At 38.7% G+C, this 15,129-nt stretch overlaps 2 long non-coding RNA genes across 2 annotated transcripts in view; one reads left to right on the top strand and one right to left on the bottom strand.

The window, feature by feature from the left end:
- LOC309667022 overlaps window positions 1-15,129 on the bottom strand; it is a 398,987-nt gene that overhangs the window by 236,997 nt on the left and 146,861 nt on the right. The gene's annotated exons all lie outside the window — the stretch shown is intronic.
- Window positions 1-15,129, top strand: part of LOC309666973 — a 29,920-nt gene that overhangs the window by 2,718 nt on the left and 12,073 nt on the right. The window lies entirely within an intron of this gene.

Here is a 15,129-nt window from a genome sequence, read left to right as displayed (position 1 = left end):
TAGTTGAGATGGGCAGGAAGAATGGAAATGAACAACTGACTCTTCAAATGGTTCCTGCCTTCCTGCACACACAGTTAGCAGACATTTGGTTCTGCCCCAAATGGCCATGGAGACAAAAGGTCCTTGAAATTTGATCCTGTCTAAAACCTTTGGGCATGGACCAAACACGTTCAAGGATGTTTTGGATAGGAAAAAATTTCAAGGACCTTTGGTATGGACTAAATGTCTTATGGACCAAATGTCTTACAGACATTTTGCACAGGACCAAATGTCCTGCAGGGACACACACACACATCCCCATCCTGGAGGACACTGGAGGAGGGAGTAGAGTCCCCCTTGTGGAGGGAGGAAGGACAACACTGAGGAGGTGATTCTCGAGCCAACCTACTCCACATCGCCAGCTATTCAAGCAGTAGGGCTCCTGAGGGACCCCAGGGGAGAGAAAATGTAGATAAGGTGTCCTGAATGTTGGTTATTTCACATTTTTTGCCTTAAGCTTGGCCTTCTATTGGCTAATCTGATAAACTCATATTCTGCAGCGCTTTAATTATTTGTGTGAATGTCTTCTTGTTTTTAATAGGACTCCAACCAATTTGCAAATAGAGACTAATTCTTGTAGCCCGTAGCCACTGCAGGAAATAATGGCATGAATAGCTACCGTGTATTGAGTGCTTAGTTCTTTACAAGGCTGCTCTTAGTTAAGCCTCACCATGACCTTTAAGGCAGGTATTGTTATTACCCTTTTTTTTGTTAACAGTTGAGGAAAGAGAGACTAAGAAAGTTTAAGTAATTTGCTCAAAGCCACATGGTTCTTTCAGCCATTTAAAAGGAATTTAATGACCTATGCTTTGTGCTAAGCATAGAGATCCAAGTGGTGAGCAAAACAGACATGGTCACTCCCTATTTTAGCTTATTCTTGTGCTCATAACTTGCTATCTCTGACACTGAGCAAATTATTTAACATTTCTAAGCCTCTCTTTCCTCATGTGTAAAGAGAGAAAAATAATAATATCTTCTCCATCATAGGGTTGGTGGAGGAATCAGGGCTGCTGCTAGCTCACAGGACATCTTGGCCTAAATTAGAGAAAGGTTCCCACTCTCAAGTAAAACATCTTTTTGAAGTCAGTATAGTATATATTTCTCATTAATTACAGTGACACAAACATAAAATAATTCTGAATAAATAATAGAAATCAAATTATTCAACAATATAATACATGATTTGAATTTTTAATCACAATAATTAAAAAATTAAATTTAAAAATACAAGATACATAACAAGCCCAAAAGTTTAATAGCAGTTAATTACGAAATTTCCATAGCAACAAATAAACAAGTGCTCTAATGTAATTAGCAGATCATTACATAGTAATCTCTAATTTATATCAATTTAATACTCGCTTTGTATATTATTAATGCTAAATTAATATTAGTTACTACCTAGTTATTTGTATCATAATGAAAGTGCCTACATGTTTAAAATAGGAACTCTACAATCCCACTTGGCACAAAAAACACATGGCAGAGTATGTGAACTGCAGTGTATTGACGCTGATAGAGATTTTTATAAAATGTTAAGAAACAAAGCAGGACTTCAGTGAGAAAAGCAATTTCTTATTTAGAAACATAGGTTATTTTGAATTTTTTTAGATCATCAAGATATTTTAATAATCAAACGTATTCTTCTTTCGTAAGTCCAATCAGACAGTGATAATATTCCAATCCTATTGAAAAAAGACATTTTATAGTCATCTGCCACAAAACTGCCTTAATAAATACATAGCTCACTCATCTCTGAAGTTAACAAAGTTATGATAAAAATACAAAAAAATTACAGAACCATAAGATGGCTATGATGTGACAGTCCCCTTAGATTTGCTACTTTTGTGCAGTGTAAAACCTAAAGCACATAGGCAGTGGTTTGGGGCAGGATTACAAGACATAATTCTAGAAAGTACTTAGCATTCATGGGAACTATCATACACTGAGTGGTCAAGGTTAGTTTTTTATCTTTAGTTATTGAAACTACATAGTATTTGAGGTGCTGCAGGATTAAAATGCTCCTGCCCAAGTCTTAGTTCCCTTTTTGATGAGTACTGAATATACATCGTCAGTGTGGATAATGCGGTTTAAAGAGTGATGCTCAACTAAATTGCACAAAGACCTTCTCAGTTGCCTCCATCTCCTCCCTTCACCAGCACCGCATTACAGCAGGCATGACTATAATTATGGGAGGTATGGTGCTGTGTTATCAGTGGAAGTTGACTGCTCATTCTCAGATTGACTACAGAGAAAAATTCACATTGTGGTTTGTTTCAGTGTTCTGCTTTAGTTCTCCTAATGGCAGCAGACTGGGAAAGGAGCCCCAGTGCTGACTGCTAAAGTATAAATAACTAGTAGCCCAAGTGGGTATTCTATACAGGGATATTCAAGGGAAAGAAGTGGGAGTCCTTTAATGCTCAGAGGTAACTATATTTAAAGAAAAGGTAAAAATAGAACTTTGTGATGTGATTTAAAATGATTTAGGAGAAAAAAGGAGTCAAAGGTATAGGAGAGATTTTCAGATAGAGAGGATTTAGCCAAAGTACTTCTATTATGATCAGGAGACTATGAAAACATGAAAACTAAGCAGCAGGAAGTGGTGTGGGAAAGGTCAGGGACACTGGTTTGGGAAGCAGTGCAGCAGATAAACGTGAAAACTGAAAGCTGAAATTTAAAGTTGAAGGCGTAAGAATGAGGTGAAAGCAGAGAAACAAGTTGTCGAAACCAAGCATGACATTTCCACACACTGAGGTGGGTGGGCCTGCATTCGGGACCTTCTGCAGGACGTTGAAAGGAAAGAGAGCTAGTTGAAGGGAGAGAGTTCCTCCATTTTGGTATTGTTTGCTTTATTTTTAAAGAGTTACTTTGTTTTAAAGACCATGTCACAGTATTTTCAAAGGCCTTTGTCTTTTTAAAATAATTTGAAGCATTGTTAGTTATATGGGGTTGTTAGTTATATGGGGTTATCCCTCTCTTTAATGAGAGGGGGAGAGAGAGAGAGACAGGGAGAGAACAGCAGACACAAAATGAAGCGATAGGAAGAATCTTTCAAGCAACGTGAGAGGTGATTGCTGTGGTAAGTAAGGAAATGCTAGAGAGAAGCAGAGAGAGACGGGGAATAAATGAGAAGCCTAACCTCTGAGGTAGTGAAATCACCAATAATAGGAACATTTTAAAAATTATATATATATGGATTTCCATACTTGTATATCTGTCTATACTTACAAAATCAAGAATAATTAGGTCAGGTAAGGGCAAACATTTTCCTGCAAAGTAGTAAATATTCTGTCATGTAATAAATATTTTAGGCTTTGTGAGCCATCCAGTGTGTGTTGTAACTACTCAACTCCACCATGGTAGATTTAAAGCAGCCAAGGACAATATGTCAATGGCTGAGGGTGTCTCTGTTCCAATAAAACTTTATTAACAAAAACAGACATCGGACTGGATTTAGCTGGTGGGTTATAGTGTGTCGGCCCCTGATCTCAGGAGTCTAATCCCCTCATTTCCAGATGAAAGTAGGAGATCCAGAGCATTTCAGGAAGCTACCCCAAGCATCACAACTCAGTAGTGGGAAGTTCAAATGGAGACTAAGAAGTGTTTAGATATATGCTAATTTTGGAGGGATCCTAATCTTTTTAAGCAAAACAGTCCTCGGTTGCACTGGAATTCGGGCTCTCAGACATGTTTGAATGCTTCAGTCTGGATAATTGAAGCTTCTGAGTAGCCCAGGGGGCTTACTCTTAAAGCAAAAAGTCTTTCCATGTTAATTATTTTGGACAAATCATCTTTCTAAGATCTATTACATATGGCCACACCTTTTTAAACAGCATATAATTTAAGCTTTGTGAAAAAGAAGGTTAAGGTTCACCATTTAAAACCAATTTTATAGCCAAGAAGCCCATTAGGTACCATCTAACCAAGGGCCCTCAGGAACTACTGGGACTCAGAATCCTGCTTAACCCATGCAGGTCTCTGTTCACTCATTCAAGGGCATCTGCCTCTTCCCAGATGTCAGTTGGTCAGCACGTCTCTGACTGTGAGAACGCCTGGGTCCAGCAGCATCCCATTCGCCACTTGCTGTCGATAACCAGGATGCTCAGATGATGAACTGGTCAGAACTGGGGCTCCTATGAGACTCTCTGTTCTTCCTTTCTTTTTTTGTGACGATTTCCCCTAGCTGCCAGCCTAGCAGAAATTAGAAGCCTCACTCCTGGGTTTAGTATTAGTGCTCTAAATCTGATATTTGGTCCTCAGGTCCCTAGCCCTGGTGAATGCCCCAGGAGCTGCTGCTTCCCTATAAGCTCCGGCTTACATGCCCGGTCCATATCCCTAAATGTTAAGCTCTGTTCCTCTGCGTTGGGATTGGGGACTGCTTTTGAATTTTACTTCTATTGTCTCAGACTTATCTTCTTGACTTTTGCTGTCTTTTCCTCCATCATTTCTTATCCCTCCTGACCAATCCCCATAGCCCAAACACAGAGTAGTTACTCACTGGAAATACTGGGGAACAAAGCCCTGACATGAGGACTCTTCCATTGCCTCAGAGTCTGGGCACTGTGTTTGATCTGAGGACTGACTTGACATTTGAATCGGACATTAGCCACAAGTTCATTAAGTGCCCTGGTGACCATGATTTGGACCATTGGCCTAATTCATCTATGTTAGACTCCTGGTCCAACCCTGCCCTTCTAGGCTGACTCTGTACCCCTCACCTGTCAGCTACAGGTAGCATCTTGCCTCACAGGGGAGGCATGTCAGCTATTACAGGAGCAAATAAGCTCTGAGAGAAGGACATGGCTTTGAGCCACCATATTTCTAGGGTGACTGTATGTTCCAGTTTGCCTGGGATCGTCCCAGTTTATGTTTGTTGTTCTGGCGTCATTATTAATAGGGCCTCAATCAATGTCCTGATTTGGATGAAATCTTGTATGGTAACCCTCCATTTCTCATCTGAAAAATGGGGATAATATTGCCAACCCTTTCCTTCTTACAATGTTGTTAAGAATAACCAAATGAGATTATATTTATGAAGGTGTTTCAAAATGATTTAAAGAAAACCCGCTGTGGCAACATGAGGTCGTGGTATTATTTTTTGTTATCATCTGTTTTGGCTCTCATAGACTTATTAGTTCAATTTCAATTTCTTGGATATGTTTTAGATTGTTGAGGTCATGAAACAAGTTATCTCTAGTTAGAGAGGTTTTGTTATATATATGGTTCCATTAGCAATAAAAAAAAAAAAACTCACTTTTTCAACTTTACACTTCATTTAAAAATACAATTGATTTTTACAAAATAGAAACATGCCAGTGCTATAATGTTTTCCCCCCACTATTCATGTTGGACTTCTAACTGATAAAAAAGGTATACAGATAGAATTTTAAGCAAAGGATAAGCCATAAAGCACCATTACTGCAATAACACAAATAAGAAAAAAAACCCTGATAGAATACTTAATGCTGTGTGTACGGTGTATGTGTGTGTATCTTTGGTTCAATTTAAGGCATATAAACTTGATAAGTCTGCGTTTGTCTGCACCTATTAGCATTGAAATGGACAAGTATTCTAAGCAAGAAAGGACAAAATTTGGGGTTGGGTCACCAATAAAATGATGAATCAGATACTAAATACCTGAGAGTTGACTGTCTTTTAAATAGTGACATTACTTCCTTTAGGCAAAACAGACAAACAATCTGACAATCCCACCTGTAATTAAACTCTGGTCTGATTGTGCTGCTCTAAGTGTGGTCTCTGGTATAACAACGCTCTTTCTCAAATGCGATTGCTCTTCCGTTGCTATTTATTCCTGAATGACCTGATCTTTCCTCAACAGGGAGAAAATGTGCTTATTTAAATGAAATAAGTCTTTCTTTCAGGGTCTGACAGTATCATTTGGTGAGTTATCTATTTTCGGGCTTCTGATGATACCTCCAGGCAATGAAGGAGTTAATGTTCCTCAAATGGACACTGTGGGTTCCTTACAAGGGTGGAAAGCATTTGTGGATTTCACAGAAGGATTCTTGGTTGCTCCATTAGAGTTGCTTGTCCTGACTCTTCATTGTAATTTTGTTTTAAAGTGGAGAAATACCGCCCTCTGAAGTTGAAAACTGGTCACCTATATGTTCTGTTTGACCTATAGCATTAAACATTTTTTTAAATACGAAATTTCATACAGAAATACAGAATTCTGGCTTCTCAAGAAAAAAAAAAAAAAGGAATATTTCATGTCAACAAGTTGGCTGGAAACTGAGTAATAAGAGGCTGTCCTTCTAATGCTGCCCCCAGTGGAGACCTGGGACATTTGCCAACCCCCTCTCGTCTGAGACTTAGAGTTACATCTTCATTCATTTAACAAATTATAAAGACCTGTTTCATGCAAAACCCTGTTCAAGGAACTGAGTCAATATGTATATAGCTCTTTACCCAAAGGCTCTTATGGAATCCCTGAGATACTCAGTGGAAGGCATTCCATGGACACGTGAGTTGGGATGTGCTACCTGTTTCTCTCTTGGAAATTCATAATGCATATTAGCACATTAAAGGCTCTGAAAAGCCTTTCAGTAAAGAAACTTGTTGAATATTGCTTAACCATTGTTTCCTTTCTAAAAAATATATTTTTAAAGTAATAGCTATTACTTCCACAAAGGCTGGTTCTGGTGAACACACTTTAAGAGTGATCTGTAGCTTGGCTCTAAATTGAAGGCTGTTAACATTTACATGTTAATAAATGTAGGGAATGAATTAGAAACCTGGGAAAGTTTCTTGCAAAAATATTCAAAGGGGAAAAATAACTGAATTAAAGACGGTTTGTCTATAACCTGAAATAAGGTCCATAAGATATAAGGACTCATGCCTTTTTTTTCATAAAACACTAATGTTGGATGTACTTTATACTTTCTCTTTTTAAAAATTACCATTTGTATAGAGAATTTTTCTAAACTTCAGTCAATGTGGTAAGTGGGAAGAGTAAATGAATGTGAACTGTTTTGAGGACTGATTCACTAATACTTTCATGTATTCATTTAACAAGGCCAAGTCCTGTGGGTTTTACTGCCTAAATATCTCCGGAATGCATACACTCCCCTCTAACTCACTGGTATCCTTACAGCAGGTACTACTGTCACCTGTTTTAAGTCAACTGGAAGACCTCCTCACTCTAATATACTGTACCCAGAATGAGCTATTAAAAATGTGAATCTGGAAACCTTTGAATGACTTCCAGTTGCTTGTGAAGATCAAACTCCTTAGGAAGTCTGCAAAAACTCACATACTCCAGCCTCAGCTAATTCAACCCTCTCACTCTTTTTCTGTATTACATTCTCTTAAGCCTTTCTGTTCTTCAATGTGCATTCTCCCTCTTGCCCCAGGGCCTTTGCACGTGTTGTTTTTGTCTTGCCTGCAACTTTCTCCTCCCTCTCTTGTCTCTCCCTCCCAAATTCTGTTGGGTTAATGTCTATTTATTAAAATCTCAGCTCAAATATTGCTTCTTTCTTGACCCATCACCACTCCAGACCTACAGTTATATCAGGTTCTCCTGTTTTATCCTTTTATATAGCACCTTCTTCAGTCATACTTTTGTAATTCATATTTTTTATGATTATTTAATCAACATTTGTCTCTCTCTTTTGTTTACTAGTTTCCTAGCACCTGGCATAGTGAGGAACACTCAATAAATATAAATGAAGGGGTATGTGACAGAAGATAGAATTTTTATGCATATTGGCAAAAGAAGTGACAGAATCTACTTTTTTTGGAGATTTAAAGATAAGCCAAGATTGTTTATAAACTGGGACATTGATCCATATATTTTGATATAAACATTTTTTTTTTTTTTGCTGGTGGAGGGAGGGAGGTGAGTGGGAGATGGGATGCAACTAATCCAGCAGCAAAGAAAAACAAAACGATTTTTTCTAGCGAAATAAGTAATGGTTTTCTGGTTGGATAATTCTACACACAGAAAATGATTGATTAAAACTTCCTGTAAGCTTGGGCTATGCAAATACAGCAGGTGTCTATGTATATGCCAGGCTTGAATGCAGTCTTCAATTATTTTTTGGAAAAACTGCCCTGGTTGAGTTTTGAATCATGCTTCCACATCTGTCAGTATGTTCCAATCACTACCCAAACAGGAAGCAGACATGGCCAACTAGGCAAAAAATAATAAAATAATATAAATGAATATAGTTTGGCTTCCCAGTATGGGATGAATGTTCCAACTTACTTATTTCTGTTTCATTAAAAAAAAAAATGATAGGATGATCATGACTGAGTAAATTTCAGCAGGAAAAGGGCTCTGAGGTCCTGTGGCACTCTTCACTTGATACTGTGGTGATCCAATATAGGCAAAACTCTTCTGAGAATTAGCTCGTCACTTACAACCTTCTAGTACCCTAGGGTTCCTTTGGCAAACACTTTTTATGTGGCATTAAAGAGTGCCCTAAGGAGCTCTTAAAAAGTTGATGAGAAAAGGTCCACTTTGTAGCAGGGAATGTTTTACCTTTTAGGTAGGTCAGTGGATCAATGTTTCTGGTCCATTTCAGCCTAACTGCATACCATTTGCAGTATCATTTTTTTATCATCATCTTCTGATCTTTTTTTTCCTCCTAGGTCTCATTAAGAGGCTCCTGAAGGAGACTGTGGCCACTAAAAAAGTGATTTCCAGCAACAAATTCAACAGCAAAAATTCATTCAGACTCATGGGTATGTTATTGTGCAGTTCCTCTTTGCCTTATACTGCAAAAAAAAGTTTGACCACTTAAACAGGAATTGCTGAAAATAGCCAGTGATTAGGATGGATTCACATATAACTGGCACTGTTTTTCAAAATCCAGTTTTTTTCATTATTGGTAACATTTTCCAATTGACATATTTATTAAGCACCTATGCTGATTGCCAAGGTTCCTTCCAATTCCAAGAACATTCTATTATTCTCTTCTTGTATAACCATCTTAATTTCTGATTCTGTGACCCTGATTTATATGTGAGTCTGAGTTTAAACTCTGCTCAATTGAAGAGAATAATAATATCCATTTCCAGTAGCATAAGCTTAGAAAATGAGTCATATTACATAAATTAAATAATTGTACTCACTTTAGAAACTGATATTAATATTTTGATTTTTTTTAAGTTAGAGTAGTAACAACATACCACTGGCTCTCTCAACACCTGGATTATTTCCGATCTGAAGAAAGCAGACATGAAAGGAAATCCATTTATTCTCAAACAGAGAAGAAACTTGATAGTATACATGACAACCTTCAGTAATTAATTCCATTAATATGAGCAACTCTTTAAAACCCTATTTAAAATATTTCCCAATTTAATATTATATTTTTTAGAAGGACAAGTCTATGCTATTTATCTAATGCATTTCTTGACAATTTGAAATGAACATGGCTTACCATGCCGTAAATTTAAATGCATTTGTTTAAATATGCCATACTTAATATGCAACTTGAAAGTCTCTGGGATGACATAAAAACATATTTGTCTAGCTCTGATTTGCTCTTCTGAAGCTTGGCCATACTTGTTGGTATTGCTTTTCTGGCTCTCAAGGAAATGATGAAAAATTCGCCAGGTCTTAGGACCACTCCCTGCAATACAAACTCTATTTTGTAACTATCCTTTGCAGTTATATAACTTCAAGTTTGAGATTGATACACATTTAATCATTTTCAATTATTGCTTAGTGTCTCCCTAGGTTTATCACAGTATTTGCCTTATAAAGGGTAACGCTTAAAGGAAAAAAAAAATGCTCTAAATTTAGTGTTAGGCTTTGGCAGGTAGGAAGTAGATTCTATTATGAAAACAGTTGAAGTGAGTGGAGGGAGTTTTTGGGTCCTCATTCAAGGCCACTTAAATGGCACTAGAATTCTCAGTGTTGATTTTGACTGCTTTAAGTGTACGATAATTGTGGGTACTCATGCTTGTGTGTTTTCCATTTCCTAGTCTAATATCCTCAAGCCCTGTTTTTTTCAAATTTTAAAACCCAGCTAACCTCTCACTTTTTCAAAGAATCCTGAGTGAAGCTAAATTGTCTTCAATCACAGTAGTGCTGAAATCTCTCTTATTCAGGTGTTGGGGGAATCTTACAATTTAGCCCTTCTTATCCCATGACCGGTATTGTTTTCTTTTTCTGGGGTCATTAAAATGACCACTAGACTTCTCAAAGTTGATTTTAATGAAAGATAATTATGTTGCCTCACTCAACTTGCCAGGGATAAAATGAGCTATTCTAGAAATGCTTTGAAAAGTTAAAAACTTTTACCATTTCCCTTCTCCCCTGCTAATGGGAAATAGGGCTGGGATGACTCCCTGGTGAGTAGACCATGGATCACAGAGATTTTGTCATTTCTGCTGGCAGAACAAAGGAGGAAGAGGAGTTTCCACATTGGGGTGGGAATAACACTGGGGGAGCAGAGAATGTTTCTGTGTCATCAGGAGTTATAGACACACAGGAGGCTCCTGAAGCTCCACAGATTTGTCAATCCATTCATCCATCATCCATCCATCCGTCCATCCATCCACCCATCCATCCACTCATTCATTTATTCATTCCACAGATACTTTTAGAATGCCTTCTCTGTGTCAGGTGACAGGATAAAAGACTGATTTGTGTGCCCTGGAGCTTTTGTTCCAGGTTAACTACTTTTGTTTTCTGATTTGTCTTGGCTCCTCTTTAAAGGGCCTCTGTGTTCTCCCTACCTGTGTTTGCCAGGTTCAAAGTGAGTTCAATACATGCTTTTGATTGAGGACGATGTTTACAAAGGGCTTTTAACCTAATTTAGCTGCTGAAATTTCTTATATAAGAGTTTCTCTTTTGCCAAAATCATTTGTCTCCTTTCTTCCTTGTTCTTTTCTTTAATATTATTTAATTTCTTATATGACTGTTTGTCATTTCTTTTCTTATCTCCCTATCCTCTTGAATTCATATTCTTCCTTGGCTAACTAAATAAAAATGTTTGGAGGATTTTTTTACCCCCATTTTAAAAAATCTCTTTTATCTCTACGTGACATTTTCCCTTTCTGATAGCTCTTTCATTTTAGTGCTTTTTTCTTTTGCCTTTTATTTGGCATTGCTTTTTATTCCTGTGCTCAGTGAAGTCAGTTTTTTTACACGTTCTTCCATTTCTTTTCAAGTTGGCCTGTGTCTGCTCTCAGTTTCTCTTTTTTTTTTTTTCTTCTCCACAAATCTCTTTTATCTCTCTGATCTTTTCCTCTCTCCCCTTCTTATTCTCTTCCCTCATTTTTCAAATTTTCCTATCTACCCTCATCTTTTTATTTTCTTCTGTGATTTCTGTCTTCCTTTTTTTTCAGTTCTTTTATTCTTTCTTAGTACTTTAAAGGGAAGAACAATTTGGAAACTTTTTTTTTTCTTCTTCTTTTTCTTTTTTTTAAAGCTCTTGTCAGGAAAGGCTACCCTTTCTGGGCCTGCTTTCCTAAGCGCAGCAACAACACCGGAGGTGACAGGTTTGCGAACCCGCCGTCCCCGGCCCCGGGATCAGAGCATCGTAGGGCTGAGGAGGCAGCCAGCAGCCCACACCCCAGCCTTTATGCAAAAGTGCTCTTTCACCCCAGATATACAGAGCTGTTTATTCCTTTCTTAAAAGCCATAGCTTAGCAACTTTTTCAACTTTACAAAGTACCTATGCCTCCTTTCACCCCAGTTGAATGAGGCAAGATGGCTGTCTCCATTGGATGAATGGGGCAGCTCAGGCAGAGCAAGGAAGAGGGTGTTTCCTGAGCTCTCCCAGTCCTGCAGCAGCTGCGTCTCACCTGGGGACGACCTAGAGTGTGCTGTGGTCCTAGGCCTTTCCCTCTAGATTCCAGGGGGGCATTTTCAGTACTTCCTCCTGCGTCTCCCAGCAAGGCAGTGTTTGTGGCTTTGCTTCTCCCCCTTCTCTTATGCTCCTCTTCCCCTCTACTCTTCATCGTCTGAGAATATAGCTAATGATTAAGGTATTTTCCATCTGCATTTGGATTGGGAGGCATTGCCCTGGGGTCTCACTCATCAAATTCCAGGCTGGCGTCCTCCAGTCAGAAATGCCATGGAATGGATTCCTGACCCTTTGGCTGGTGAGGGAGGACCATGTGTTTTTCAAGTCCCTTCTAGAGGACCATGTGATTCACTGATGTCTCTTTGGGTAATTCTGTGTTGTGCGTGGAAATGCTTGCTGCTGAGATTTTTTTAAAAATGTACATCCCTCTTACTTCTATTTAAATAGACAATTCCTTTCATATTTTCTTTCCCTGTTTTCACTTTTCCTATATTTCACAAATAATTATCCATGATTACATATGTTTGGATGTAGACTGTTAATCACATCCCAGCTTTTTCCTCTCTAGGTCCTCACCCCAAATGATTCAGATTTCAAAGTTAGGATGAGAAGGCCCCACAGATAGCATCAAGACTGCTTTCACCTTGGAGACTCTGAATAGAGTAATGTAAGGGTAGCAATGATCTGCTTTCACCTTTAAAAAGGGGAATATTTACCAATGATAAACTGTATAGACTATAAAAATGTAATTTTTCAGCCCTTGGCAATAATCATATAGACTTAGTGTGCTAACGCTGGTTGTCTCAAGAGAAAACTATAAAGGATTGCCTAATGAAAGGGATTTGGCAGTCCAATATTTTTGTGGCATGAGCCCAACATTGGAAGGAGTAATAAATATGGTCCTTTGCGTTCAAAAGGTGAGGGACCTCCTCACTGGAACTTATTCCAGATCCAATTGCAGTGAGCAGTTGAGGGGGGTTTAGAACTCCAGGCTTTTGACTCTTACTCAAGTGCTTCTCACTGAAAAACAGAGTGTTCATTTGTCCTTTCATTCAACAAACATTGACTGAGGGCTTGTTATTGGTCAGTTTGGCAGAAAACGGGAAGACACAAGGAACACACAGAGCAGGAAGACAGCCATGTCACTCTCTATTGTCACACTGGGTGACATCACAGGTGCTGTGTGCTCTGCTACAGTAGGCAGAGGGGTTAGGGGAACCCCTAAATCTTAAGTTACTGCTTTTATTGACTATTTAATGTCTATGTGTTATACTTACAAAATGTGCCTATTTTATGTTTATTTATGTCTTTTAACTTAGAGTATTAACTTTATGATCAGCCCTTTTACTACTTTTAAACCTCTTACACAACAGTTGTATTTCCCCTAGCTTGATGAGACCTCAGGAAATGTTTCTTTGATAATAATGATACACGGTTTGTTCTTCTACTGAGATGACAATCTCATCATAAATCCCTATTGAATCTCATTCTGTTAAGGTCCGTCCACTTTTCCAGCTTCTGATGCTTATTAACTTTAACCAAGATCTTAAAGTTGTGGAACATCCCCTACAAATTTTTCTTTTAATAAATAAATTAATTAATTTATTTTTGGCTGTGTTGGGTCTTTGTTGCTGCACGTGGGCTCTCTCTAGTTGCGGCGAGAGGGGGCTACTCTTCGTTGTGGTACGCGGGCTTCTCATTGCGGTGGCTTCTCTTGTCGCGGAGCAGGGGCTCAAGGCGCGCAGGCTTCAGTAGTTGTGGCATGCGGGCTCCGTAGTTGTGGCTCATGGGCTCTGGAGCACAGGCTCAGTAGTTGTGACGCACAGGCTTAGTAGCTCCGTGGCATGTGGGATATTCCCAGACCAGAGCTCGAGCCCATGTCCTCTGCATTGGCAGGCAGATTCTTAACCACTGTACCACCAGGGAAGTCCCTCCCCTACAAATTTAATCAGGATGTTCACTTGTCTCAGTGACTAATAAGAGTGTAAAACAGAACCCCATCCAAGGCCAACACCATGCTCTGCCCTAGTCCCTGCTCACCAGCTGGCTCTGTAAGGAGGCTCAACTCACCCAAAGGCTCCCTAGAAAGTTTTTCTCAAGTCAAGGACAGCACACAAAGTTATTGCTAATTAAATGTTTAATATCCATTATATATATTAATTTTTAGTCGAATTTATGACAAGGTCGAGTTGTATTTTCATGTGATCAATGTAGTTAATAGCAGGTTAGGGTCCTGTTGTAGTCATGGTGCTTGCTCTACTTTTGCTCATTTTATAAGACCTGGGGCCTAATTTTACTATTTCAAATGCCTATAAAATTTTACTGTTGTGTCTTTTCCTTTATGACTTATTGTTGGTCATATCTATGATTTATTGAATTTAAGTCCTTGATCAAGAACACAACCCCTAATTACAAATTGGTTTCTATGGGACGATACAATCTGCTTTACCGTGATATGTTTTATGATGGAGTTTTTCAGGAATTTTTTGTGGTGACAGTTGTGGACTTTTTAACACTTAAAACTGCTTCAAGTTCAAATTCCTATCAAGGGCCTCTGACATAAAAAAAAAATGATCATTACATTAAATAAATGAACCTAATTTCATTTTTTTGTAAATTATTTTTGTTTATATGTTTTAAGAACAGAGAGTCTAAAGAGCATATAAACAAAAATATGTTTATATGAAAATAATTCAACATATTGAAATGTTTTGATTTAATACAATGGCCATTTAAAGGGAAAGGGAAAGGGAGAAGAATGATTTAAAAGCATGAGAAAAGGAGGGAAGTCCAAAGGAAGGAAGAGAGTTTACAAAAAGGAGAAACATGGAGAAGAAAGGCCTGGAGCAAGGAAAGAAAGATTTAAAAAAAAAGAGGCGGGCTGAGTCAGCAGAATGAAATAAGCTAACTAAACATAAGACCCTGTTGGTCACTGTTCCCATTTTTCTTGTCTACAGCCCTTTGAACTAGTGATGACCAAGGACCCCTGTGCACAGACCTTCAGGGACACCAGAGGGTCTGGGTGGGACGACTCCAGCAGTCATTCTTCACAATGACACCCAGTGGCAGCTGGGGTCAGGCTGAGGTGGGAATTAGCGCTTGATCAGTGAGGTTCTCACCCCCTTTTCTCCAGCAAGGAAGCCACCCAGAGGTACATTTGTTATAGGCACCAAACCCCTACCACTGTAACTTCTGGAAGGCCATTGGAATCCAGGGTCAGACAGAGACAGCCTCTACGGAGCCAATCCTCTTCGTGCAGCCTCCTGCAGTCTCATTGCCACCTTCCACAGACCCTGTCTCCCCAAAT

The sequence above is a fragment of the Balaenoptera physalus genome (genome assembly GCF_965194825.1).
Source record: "Balaenoptera physalus genome assembly, chromosome: 9".
Classification (NCBI taxonomy): Eukaryota; Metazoa; Chordata; class Mammalia; order Artiodactyla; family Balaenopteridae; genus Balaenoptera; species Balaenoptera physalus.
This window is presented reverse-complemented; position numbering and strand designations above follow the sequence as displayed.